This window comes from Protopterus annectens, chromosome 12.part0 (genome assembly GCF_019279795.1).
Source record: "Protopterus annectens isolate FY-2018-M chromosome 12.part0, PAN1.0, whole genome shotgun sequence".
NCBI classification, from domain to species: domain Eukaryota; kingdom Metazoa; phylum Chordata; order Ceratodontiformes; family Protopteridae; genus Protopterus; species Protopterus annectens.
In genome coordinates this window covers 177,122,840-177,135,653 of record NC_056746.1, presented here as the reverse complement: position 1 = coordinate 177,135,653, position 12,814 = coordinate 177,122,840, and the positions used below count along the sequence as shown (strand labels likewise).

At 34.9% G+C, this 12,814-nt stretch overlaps 1 long non-coding RNA gene across 1 annotated transcript in view; it reads right to left on the bottom strand.

Annotated features, from left to right (window-relative positions):
* LOC122816422 overlaps positions 1 to 12,814 on the bottom strand; it is a 623,953-nt gene that overhangs the window by 409,088 nt on the left and 202,051 nt on the right. Inside the window, exon 2 of the long non-coding RNA XR_006367079.1 lies at positions 10,918 to 10,959. This is a non-coding gene — a long non-coding RNA (uncharacterized LOC122816422). The remainder of the gene's footprint in view (positions 1 to 10,917; positions 10,960 to 12,814) is intronic.

Genomic DNA, 12,814 nt, shown 5'->3' with positions numbered 1-12,814 from the left:
ACACATGCATTGTCTTGGTTTTGCTGAACTAATTTGCACCTCATGAATACATTCAAAATAACAAGGCAAGCATTTTATAAACAGATCCATCCCTCCTCTACCACTTTCTTGTATTCATAATCTTGTAATTTTCATTCAGCAGTGACACTCAGAAATCTCCCATTAAAGACACAACTATGTTGTGCCTACAACACAACGTTGACATTTCAGTACTTTGTAGTTACATCATTGCATTTCTGTTATGTGTGCACAATCACTAAATGACAGCAAAATAATGTTTTATTTCTCCATGATTGTTATGCATTTACGTTTCTGCTGTAACTAATTTCAATTTACAAAATACAGTTTTATAGCATTTACTTATTCTAATCTGCCCATCATATCAGTAAAGCAAAAATTTATTCAAGTAAACTCAGTAATCCAACATTGTTTTGAACTGTTTCATATGAATTTGCAATATTTTTATTATTTGTTGCTTACTTTTAAAAAGTGATCCAAGTAACTGCAATTTAATATGGCAGTGTTAAATTTATTCTCTTTAAGTCTGGGTCATTTATGTATTTTGTTTGCAAATTATGTATTTTTATATGTATCTCAATCAATCATAGTAGTAAACAACTGTGTAAGGCTACTTATCCATGTAACTAGGACTTGGGTAGTCATGAATGCAACCTCACATTCTCATAAATGCACTAGGGATAATCAAATCACTTACTAAATGTTGATATTGACGCATACAGGAATAATTATTTCTGCAGATATAAATAAACAAACAAAAACCCCTGATGATATGTTGTAGAAGGACTGTACAAAGTAATTATTCCTTTGTGACATTCAGGTGTAATACTTAAAAAGGTAGCCACAGCAAGGTACAGCAGTAGTAGGAGGTAAAAGTAAGATAAAAACTACTGATTTCATCCTCCATGTAAATGAAATGTGCATGTATTTCTTTAAAAAAATCTGTAGGTGACAAAGCATTTTGACAAAACCAAACCTGATAATAATAACAATACCAAGTCTAATGCCTGTGGTTCTAAACTCTTCATTCTGGTACTGACACATATTATGATGGCAGCACCTGTGAAGGCACAAAGTCATGCTCTGAGCTGGTCTGACAAAAAGACCAAAGATATGCTCTACCTTTTGAGTTTTTGATACCTGAATAAGATCCAGGACTGAATAAAGGGGTCAGACTGGAAGAAAACAGACATCTATCAGGTGTTGAGTGAGCACCTGTCAATGTTGAAAGAGATCACCTATTCTGGCCCCCCATGCCAGCACAGGTGCAATGACCTACAGAAGCATAGGTCCAACAAGCTGGATGAGTGGGCAGATCAGGTGACAGTAAGAAGGCCAGAGTTGTATAGTAAGTCTTTATTTCTTTATTTTTACTCATATCAAATATAGGATTAAAAATGAGGTATAAAACAGTTGCATGAAGGTAGATGCTACAAGAAATATGTATAACTGCAAAATTGTATCTATATGTAATTATAATGTATAATAAAGCAAAAGCATATCTATATGTAGAACTGCATCTGTATACAAGTAGGGAATATTTACAGTATGTGATGACATACTTTTGTATATAAATACAAATGATTATTTATGAGTAAAGGAATATATGTAATTATGCTTACATGTGTGTAAAATACAGATGTACATCTTCATGTATACACTTCCAATTTTTTTCCATCTATATAAATGTTTATGTAAAGAAAGGATTTTATGTCAACCAGAAAATGCTTATTAGTATCATAATTGTATAAGACATTAATTTCTTCCACAATATTAGTTGCATGTACAAGATGGCTGAACTCAGTCAGGCACTAGACCATAACCAGAGTGGCAGTTGAGGGAGGAAGATGGAGGTTATAATGTCAAGTGAATAACTAGCCATAGTTTACTGAGAGATGACCAGTTGTATTACTTCTGTACACATTTCTATACAGTCCTTTTATATGCTTACACTTCTTAAGCAGAAAATTATCAAAGCACACATTATTGTCACAAAGTATATGTACTGCATCTATCTGTAACAGTAAATATGTTTTGTTTAATGAAGACTGACTTGAAAAAAACCCACACATACTACCCTCTTATATAAAAAAATGAAAAAAATAGTGGGCTTTATCCTAACAAAAACATACTGCCCGATTCCAAAAGACTTGCCCTGGGATTCAATAATGCCTGCACTAAGTGTACACTGTTCTGAGTGAACAGCTGACACAGGCAAAACTCACAACTTCTTCCTCCATATTTTAGTTTTCCTACTAATTTTCTTGCAGTTTTAAATATTGACAAGGATTCATAAATGTTACCACAAAGTGTAGACTACATGTACACATAGTGTAATCTTTCTGAATGACTAGAAAGCACAAAAATGTGGTAGGGATGCTCTTGAATACATATTGTCTACACTTAGCGTATATTTGGTGTACACTTAGTGTAGGCTTTATGGAATCTGACCTTTGCTCTCAGTGTTAGTGACCACTTACACTGAGTGCAGGCTCAGAGCAGGTCTTTTGGAATCTGGCCCCTCGTGTAAACCCGTTTATAGAGAGGCCTTATGCTGAAGTAAGTCACTTACACTGACAGCAGGTCTTTTGGAATCAGAGCAGACTTACACTGAGTGCAGCTCTTTTGGAATCTGGCCCATAGTACCCCCCTCATCTCCCATCTCCTCCAGCATAGTGTTCTTCATGTTTTCTTTCTGTGTTCCCGTTGTGTTATACATTCCTTTTTTCAGTCTTACAGACCTCTTTCCTTCCATTCTTTTGAGAAACCAATCAGGGTGTCCACATAAGGATACCCCTATATAAAACATATTAAACTCCTATGTTTTTAAATATAAATAATAAAAGCTGCACTGCCCACCACTTGCCTTAAGTCTTTCAAGTGTGACTGTGCATAGCCATATTTGTCTTCAATGTCTGATTATCAACCATCTCATACAAAGCTTAAGCATTTCACGTAGTCTTTCACACATACTTAATTATTAACTTTAGCTATGTTAGGCTTTTGACGTAAGTTGGCATGATTCTTAAAATGTTTTCCTATTGACTTAGGGCAAATAACCTGCACTTACTGAATCTGCATATAATGTAGCAGTACTCTTTGTGAATAAATGCTAGGTAAGTGAGAAACTGGGACTATGAAAATTGCTCTTAGGCTCAATTAGATATCTCAAGAAAAAAAATAATATGGAATCTGAATCAACAATTTTTTGTGAAGTTGTGAGGCAATCTAAGAAGAAATAAAACAACACCTCACATTTAAGTCAGTATCACAAATACGAAAAAAAAAATGAAATGCAGCAAATCAAATTTCAGTCTCCAATTTAACATAAAATTAATGGATTATTTTCTTTGCAAAGAGGTCTGTGCTAACTGGTATAGCAGTATTGTTCTCTGAAACAACACACCCTGAATAGCTATAAAAAATGTAAAATTAAACATTCAGGTCCCTTTAAGAGGTGCAAAATTCAGAAGAATGGAACAGAGCAGGACAAAGTAGCCAAAGAAAAGACAACAGAGTCCACAGAAAAGCAGGGATAAATATTCCAGAATATTATTCTCACGTGTTTATACAACAAGTCAGAGATGAATAATGAATTACTTCTATCTGATTTCCAATACACTACATGAGCTCATTTTCAGCAGTTTTTTTTAAATTTCAGAATATAAAAATAGTGGTACAAAGTGTTCTGACATCACAACTAGGGAATGCATTTGAAAGAGTTATGGTAGAATCACTGCCACATATCAGTCTGTTATATTTATTTATTTACCTGGATAGGTGGACTAGTCTGATGACCCTTTTCAGCCACACATACTCCAAATAGGCAAATACAAAGTTTATACATAAAACAAATACTTCAGATGTACAGTGTTGCATCATACAAAGATATGTTGCTCCAAATACATAAATATAAAATACACACAGCTCAGATTATCAGAGAATGGTATCATGTAAAGATATACAGCACTATAAGGGCAACCCCCCTCTTTGTACCACTCCTCCCCTTGGGGAAAATGTATCAGTGAGTGCCCTGCCACCTTGCATGGGCAAACCCATCCCTTCCCTGTCTCTCCATCATGCCCTCCAAGCCACTAATTGAACCCGAGGTGGCTGGGATATAATCAGGGTTTATCCCTCTACACCCTACATAATTTGATCTTTGATAGTTTATTTTTTTCCAGAAAAATTTCCAAAGTAGAATATTTTCAGTCAATAGTTCTAGGATCCATTAGCAAAGGAAGATGCAGCATGCTTACAGGTGGTGGGTACCTTATGGGGAATACAAAGATTAAATTTACATATTAATGGACCTGCTATAAAATCTTCCTGAAGTATAAGCAGTGAGTAAAATTAATGTCCTGAATTTGATGCAACTGTTTCTCAACCATGAGTTTAGAGATTGAGTTCTTAATTAAATAATTAATCATGACTATATAGATGGACAGGTTGACAGGTCCTATAATCCTTTTCAGTCATGATCCGGGACAGAAGATGGTACAACTGTTTAATTCATTAGTTTCCAAACAGAATAATTACAATAAATTTGGAGACAACAGGGTTAATACAATATAATTTTTAGTATTACAATTTTCAGTCAGCTGATTATGTTTACAGTGAAGTGCAGTTTCATTGACAGCAGTTTTTCTATCTACAGTTTACAGATTATGCACACGAATAGTTTACACAATTTCAGTACAGGGATATCATGGAACATTTGAAGTAACAGAGTTTGTTTTATAAATATTCTCATTAGCCATTCACAGCTGTATTTCGCAGAATTCATGATATATCTGAGATGATAGAAAGAACTGCTTTGTAATGACAGATTATCAAATAAATGAGTTCAGAAATATTGTATATTAATAATCATTGTCACCAAAACCCAGAGTGATTTAAACAACTCTCACAGAAATCTAATAGTCAGAACTTTACAAAATTGTTCAATATTTCTGGATAATGCCAAACTGTAGTGAGTCTTCCTACGGAGGAAGAGAACATAGCTGGTTTTACTTTCAGTGTAGAATTTTATGTCACATTCTTGACATAACAAATACACAGGTGATAAATTCTGGTGATAGCATGATAGGAAAATACCTTTTAAATGATCAGGAAGAATGAGAAATTTAGAGACAGCACAGGAGAGAAAGATAAAAATTATAGTAAGCATGGCAGGGTAGCACACAGTATAAAATTTGTTAAATCCAACATCTTCTGCCTTAACTAAATGCTTTCTATGGAAATATAATACATTTAAAAATAATACATATATTATCCTGGATGATTGCTGAATAACGATTTTGTAAAGGAAAACAAATGCCATGGGTCAAACCAGAGGATAGAACCTAGGAGACCTGAACTGAACCAAACATATTTTTATATGAGTTGAATTGTGTAGCAGTGGGTGCAAGAACTACAGTTACTTAGTTAAGGAAATAAACTGATTTCCATGGTACTGGCTACATGAAGTTGTGAAGAATAGACAAAGAATATAAATTTATGGAAGGCATACTAAATCACTTGGTTTCTGCTGTTAACATCCTTCCAGAATCTCTTATGCTGGCTGGACAGGTAGCTTTGCTTAGATGAAAGATGTAAGACTTTATCTTAGTTTATATCAGATGTAACTTGTCTCAAGTTAATGAACTCTCAGAGTGAATGAATGAAATGATCCTGTAACCTAGGCTATGTTACTTTCCTTAATTTCAAAAAGGGATACTTTGACACCGATGTGGCTCTTTTCCCTTTCGCTGCCTAACAGCGTGTGGGAAGACTTTGTCTTGTATTATAGACAGGATGCAGGATGCTACCAAACTCTGATAGAGCAGAACATATGGCATTTGACATCTGCGCTAAGGTTCAGTCTCTAATTTAGAGAAGTGATAATAATTTCTAATTCTTCACTGATTAGGACAGATGTGGTTACTGATGGAGGAGGTCTTATTTTTCTGAATTTCTACTGGATAGAATAAGACAAAGTCACTGATTCTTAAAGGGGCAGTATTCATTCTATTGTACCTCCCAGACAAATACTGGTCATAATCTATCCTTTGACTGTACTGAATCAGGTACAGTCAGTAACAAGTGATACGACTCTGTGAGACTAACAAGGGCAACACAGCCTTCTTCAAGTAAATGAGATTTGTGTCATCAGTGAGTACAAAGTTAGTTTAATTGTCCTCTGGTGGACATCTGAAACAGTTTCTTCAAATAAGCATGTATTTGAAGGGAGAAATAGTCCATATAAACTTGTATGTGTATTATACAATGTCCCTTTTTGTTCTACATGTTGATAACACTTGTCAATGTCCATTAGATTGTCACCTTCCCAATGCACATGTTATAATCATTCCTAAAAAGATGAAATGGTTGAAGTACTAGAGCAATAACAAAAGAGACTTCCCTAAGCCAGGAGTTTGAAATTGAGATGACATCTAGTAGATGATGAAAGATGGATGCTTACAGTTTTTCAGATGGTTTAATCTATTAAAATGCTCACTGCCATCTTCTCTTTGGCTGAACATTTTACAATTTTCAGTTCCAACACGTGATAGATTGTATGACGTTTTAGGCTGCATTTATAGATCCTGTATTGTGGTAAATAAGGAGTGTGTAAATGCCTCTTCCTAGGTTATATTTAACTTAAGTATGTCTGTGAAGTATCTGTCATTTACCTGGTGGATGACATCTAACACTGACATAATGTCCCAGAAACTGAAGTCCATTGTGTTTAAGAACTCAACAGTAAGAGACAAGAAATGCCACCAGCTGTAACTTGTGATAGGAATTTGAAATTTGCATTTGGGACTAGGCTGCCTGACACCTGTAGGCACATGACAGAAAAGAACTGAAAGAAAGGAAACAAGCAAAGACTGTATACTAAGAAAACTATGGATGAGGCAGTGAAATAACACAGCATGATATATGTAATAGATAATAGGTTATTTACAAGGCTTGTGTAAGCATAAAGAAAGATGAGTGCAGGTTGCTCCAAGATGAGTGTGGCTAACTTCAAAGAGATATAGATAAGTGGGGTAAAAAGAAGAGATATTTGCATTCAGCAAAAAAAAAACAGTTGGACCAGAGTGTGTTTAAGGTACTTAAAGATGTAAAGATGCAGTTGAAGATGAAAGGCTTGCCAATAGAACAGATATGGTTAAGGTGACTAAAGAGCTAAAGAAATAGTAAGAGGAAATGGTTAAAGATGAAGAGGTTTATCCATATAGGAGGGTAAAGAAAGGGTATGCTGGGTCCTTTTACTCTTTCTGAGGAAAGTGATCATCCAGAGTACAGAAAACTCACCTGTTTTCAAGGTATAAGAAAGGCAGATAAGTTATTTAGGAGGTCCTAAGTGGAAAAAAAGATATACTACAAGCTGTGAAAGCATATACAGCTTCCTAATAATGTATTGTGAAACACTTAAAAAAAAAAAGGTTGAGCAATCTCCTGGTAAGCCAGTTTTCTTGATAATGGACCCAATTTACATTTTTTTATTTTATTTGACAATGCTACTACCTGAAACAGTGGGTCAGAAGACTTTTTCTTTTTACCATAGTTTAACCCTGTTATGTAATGATCATCAGCCCCATGGCCGGTTGTCCCATTCATTCCTCATTATCGGGGCAAGGGTCAACTCGGGGAGGTTATCATTCAGGCCTGTAAGGCATCAGCAGTGAGCTTCACAGTTTTACAGGAAGTCATTACAACCTTCACAGGAAGTCATTACAACCTTCACAGTCTTAAAGGAAGTCATTACAACCTTCACAGGAAGTCATTACAACCTTCACAGTCTTACAGGAAGTCATTACAACCTTCACAGGAAGTCATTACAACCTTCACAGTCTTACAGGAAGTCATTACAACCTTCACAGGAAGTCATTACAACCTTCACAGTCTTACAGGAAGTCATTACAACTATCCATCTCATTTTTCAGAATCAGCAGTTATGGAAATTACTGCAGGGTCCTCAAGAGACTGGTAGCTCTGTAGTTGAATTCTTTTATATCATCTTGCAAAAGTGTTTTCTTTACTACTTTCTACATTAGTTGTTTAATAATTCAGGCTCTTGTCCTCTGATGGCTGTTTCCTACTTAAAAGGAAGGAGGACAATAGGGAACCCATGACCAAAGGCTAGATAATTACTCCTAATCTTTGCACTATCTTTTTCGAGTAAAACACAAATTCTTCTTGTGGAGCAAGAACATAATTATCTTGAGAAATGTGTTTAAAATGGAGCAAAGTCTTTAGTGTGAACACTGTACTGTGACAATAGGGAACCCATGACCAAAGGCTAGATAATTACTCCTAATCTTTGCACTATCTTTTTCGAGTAAAACACAAATTCTTCTTGTGGAGCAAGAACATAATTATCTTGAGAAATGTGTTTAAAATGGAGGAAAAGTCTTTAGTGTGAACACTGTACTGTGACAGACAACTTACCTCTCATTGATAATATATACTTATACGGATAAAGGAAATATTGATGATGCAGTATATGTTGTTGTTTATGTAACACCATGGGAGTAAATAAAAATGTATAAGCTCATTAATAAAGGAATCATTTTTTAGCAATAGATATGTCTTTTATACCTATTTGTTTCTTAGCCAATCTTTTTTTAACTCCATAAAAAGAAGGCCCACACTATTTAACATAGGGTAACACAACAAGCCATTGGGTAAGTCTTTCATATTTAAACTTTCTATTTATTACAAAGGCATTAGGCATTAGACATATACAGCCTCCTGGCAAATGGGGAGACGGAGACACTTGCTTCTGCATAATACCAATGCCTGTATTATTTGTCTCACATAGCACTACTACTAACACCATGCCAGTTACCTCCTCCTGTCCAAAGCATACATCTACTTACAAGACGCACGGGTACTATTTATTTATTTATTTATTTATTTATTTCATATTTGATTACCTGGTTGGTCTGACTGGGCAATCAGGTGCTTGTTTTCAGCACAGACCTGGGGAGAAAAGCTCCACATACATGACAATTATAAAAAATGCAAAAGCTCCACATATATGATAAAAATACAAAAGTCAGAGATGAGTACAAATTAATAGAGCAAACAATAGTATATTATAGCATAGTGCGATGAGAAGTTACAAAAATGTACAATATTAGAGTGTACAGTAGCAAAACAGAAAATATAATGTATTTGAGTAAGAAAGTACAGTAATATATACAGTTATATGCATACATTTAAAAATACAATTCGTTATGGTAGTTTTTTTTCTACGTGTTTGATCTTTGAGTAGTACCAGAGGATGATTTATCTGAATGGTGGTAGCAGGTATATATGTAGGTAAAAGGTATAATAAGCAAAAGGTGTGTGTACCCTTGCAGTTCTTTTCCAGTACATCCTTCATAGTCTAGGGCTCCCCAGTCTAAATCCCACCTGTAAAATTTTGTTTTAAAAAATTTTAATGAGGTAAGTTCGCTGCATACAACTGTATCTTTTCCAGGCGTGACCCAGGAGAACTGATTAGTCAACAGACTTGCTTATAATCGCACAGCAGGTAAGTGGAGGTTGAAGAAATCAAACCATGTACACCTGACTACAGCAAGCAGCTCATTGACTTAATACTATGCACTAAGTGCTAGACTTTCCTAGCATTTCTAGATTTTTGCTCCTGTTACTGGACACAGAACATCATTATGTGATGTCTACTCACTGCTTCTACCATTGATGATACAATGATATGCCTGCATACTGCTACACTGCGATGTCTCTATATGTATATCTATAGCTATAGTTACATACATATATATGCATATCTGTATAAGTATAGGATTACTATCACAGTCTTGACTCGCACAATCGTAACACCCATAAACCTAAGACCATAACTTCAAAAAACCAAAATGATGAAGACCACAATACCAAAAATCTTGAATACCTAAACCCCCTAGTAGGGAGAAGCAGGAGGTGCTAATATAGTGTTGGGGGCAAGTCCAGGAGTTCGAGAGCATTTTGGTCATTCAGTATTATGGTCTGAGGGTTATGGGTTTCAATATTGTAGGCTTTAAGATTGTGGTAGTAAGCTATCTATCTATATGTGTATGTGTCTGTATGTGAGTGCGTATGTGTACACACATATATGTATATTATTAAAATTCATAACAAAAAAGAAAAAAAAGTCAGACTTCAAAAGATCAATCTTACAAGGTTGAAATTCAAAATATCTAAAACAAAGACTATTTTTACAAGGGTAAACCCCACTGCACTCCCACCTTCCTCTGCTACCTATATTTACTTATTTTAAAATTGTAAAACTGTGGGAAAGTGGCAAATTTCCACTCCCTACTGTATTCTGACATCCTCCAAACTAATGCCAGCAGTCTGTGACCATATGACAATTCAATTTCTTCTGCCAGCATTACACCCGTTCATTATTTTGAATGTTGAACCAATTAATGGTTCATACAGATATACGTCTACACACTTATACACATGTACGTACGTGTGTGTGTGTGTGTGTGTGTGTGTGTGTGTGTGTGTGTGTGTGTGTAGGTGTATATATGTGTTTGTTTGTCTTTTTGTTTATATTATAGTACATACATACCCACCTACTTCTGTCTGGAATGGTATATTTTGGCTATGTGTAGGTCTGTTTGAATATGCATTTATATTTCCCCAAATGAATACAAACTCACTCACTTTTTACAAGGTATGTATTCTCCATATAAGGACGAGTTTTTGTGCTTCTGTATATGTGCCTGTGTACATGCATGAATATGCATGTTTTTTGCATTTGATGCTTCCCTTCATTACATGCCTTATTAATTCACAGGTTTTACTCATTTTACCTTTTAATGTGGTACAATGTCAGTACACAATGATAAAACACATGCTACTGCAATGAAAAGTATATAATAATCTTCTTACCTGTAGCTTCACTTTAACACCATCAACATTCAGTACTTTATTCTGCAATGAAAAAAAAAGAGGACAGGTTATAACACAAGTATATGATACTGAATACCGATGCACGTGCAAGTATTTAATGATGGATGGACGGATGCAGAATACAAACAAAAATAATTCAGAGGTGAAATATGTTATTATAACATGTTCTTGATGCATCATTGATATATTATGGACGAGTCAGCTATTTTGTATGGGTATAACCCTACTGCAGTAGTGCATGACAGCACAGGTGTTATACTAGAATAAAACTGTGCCCAGGGTGTAGCATATGAACCTAAAAATAAAATTTTCAAATACAAAAATAGCAGCGAGGCAACCAGGCAGCTCAAAACCGTTATTCACCATAAAAAGTTTATTGGATATATAAAATCGGTAAGCGCTTTCACTAGATAGCTTCCTCAGACCTGAGGAAGCTATCTAGTGAAAGCGCTTACCAATTTTATGTATCCAATAAACTTTTTATGGTGAATAACGGATTTGAGCTGCCTGGTTGCCTCGCTGCTATTTTTTGTATTTGGAATATTTATCTTAGTTATTTCGAGCAGTGAGGCGTTTGTCTTACGGAGTGCTATATTTTTTATCTAAAAATAAAAGTGTTGTCAACAAACCAGGTATAAGCCTATTGACTCCATTATTGTATGATTTTATTATGCACATCTGTATGTGTAATTGAGATATACTAATTCTACTAATTTAAGAATGATGGTACTACTTCTGTGATGTAACACCGACATTCATAGCTTACGGTTAAAACAGACAATCTCATTATATTTGACATGTTACATATTAGTAGGATGCAATAGTGGAATTTAGACACAGAAGAGTTCTATCTTTTAATTTTCAGAGTCATTATTCCTCATAAACAAAATATGATACATAAACACTGATTAAACAGACTAAGAAACAACATATCATCAGTGGAAAATTGCCCTTCTTTCCAGACTGTCTACTTACTTTTATGCACTGAAAGCTCACTGGGTTGAAACTTTTAGTCTTATGCATTCTCATGCCCCAACCAATTATTGCTTCATGCTATTTTCCCTTATGTATGCACACCTCTCATTGTCCCCGATTTTGCAGAATGTCTCTAATTTTGCCTCATATTTTTCCCCTTTGCCTTATAAAATATTTCAATTTCTACTAAATCAGTGAGGATCACACTCAGGCAATAATGCCAGACATTGGAGATTTATAGTTCCAGTTATTCAAAAAATGTGTGTAGATACAAAGCATGTTGTTCTATTAACTCTTTAAATAATCTAGCATAACATTTACAAAACGTCCCTTATTTTTGGTCTTTTACTCTCATTACTTTTGCTTTTTTTTTTCTATTTCTTGAGAGCCATGTAAATACGTCTACCCATGAGCAAACTCCTGTACAGTTTCACACTGAGGAAGTATTCTTTTAAACAGTTTCACTTTTCTACCAGTTTCTCCATAAAGTAATGTCTTCCTTAATTGTCTTATTATCTATTCTACAGTAGTTTCATTTTCTTTCCTAACATACCATTGTTTCCATCCAGTAAACCAAAGCTCTCTACTCTTATGTTTCATCTAGCATACAAATATGTATTTATGCATGCACTGTCACATACTTTCTTGTTATATTCAGGACATTATGCACGGAGATCTCTTTTTTTTATGCATTTGTTAATCAGATAAGGCCACTGAACATAAGTTCCCTTTTCAGGAACAACCCAGGAGTACTGTCTTGTTAAGTGACTTGCTCAAATTTGCACAGTAGGCAAACTGAGCTAAAAGAAATTACGTCCTTTACTATTTGTTTAGAAGGAAGCTCATTAACAATTCAGAATTGTAATACTCTGGACTAACTGACAGCCCGTTTTGTAATTCT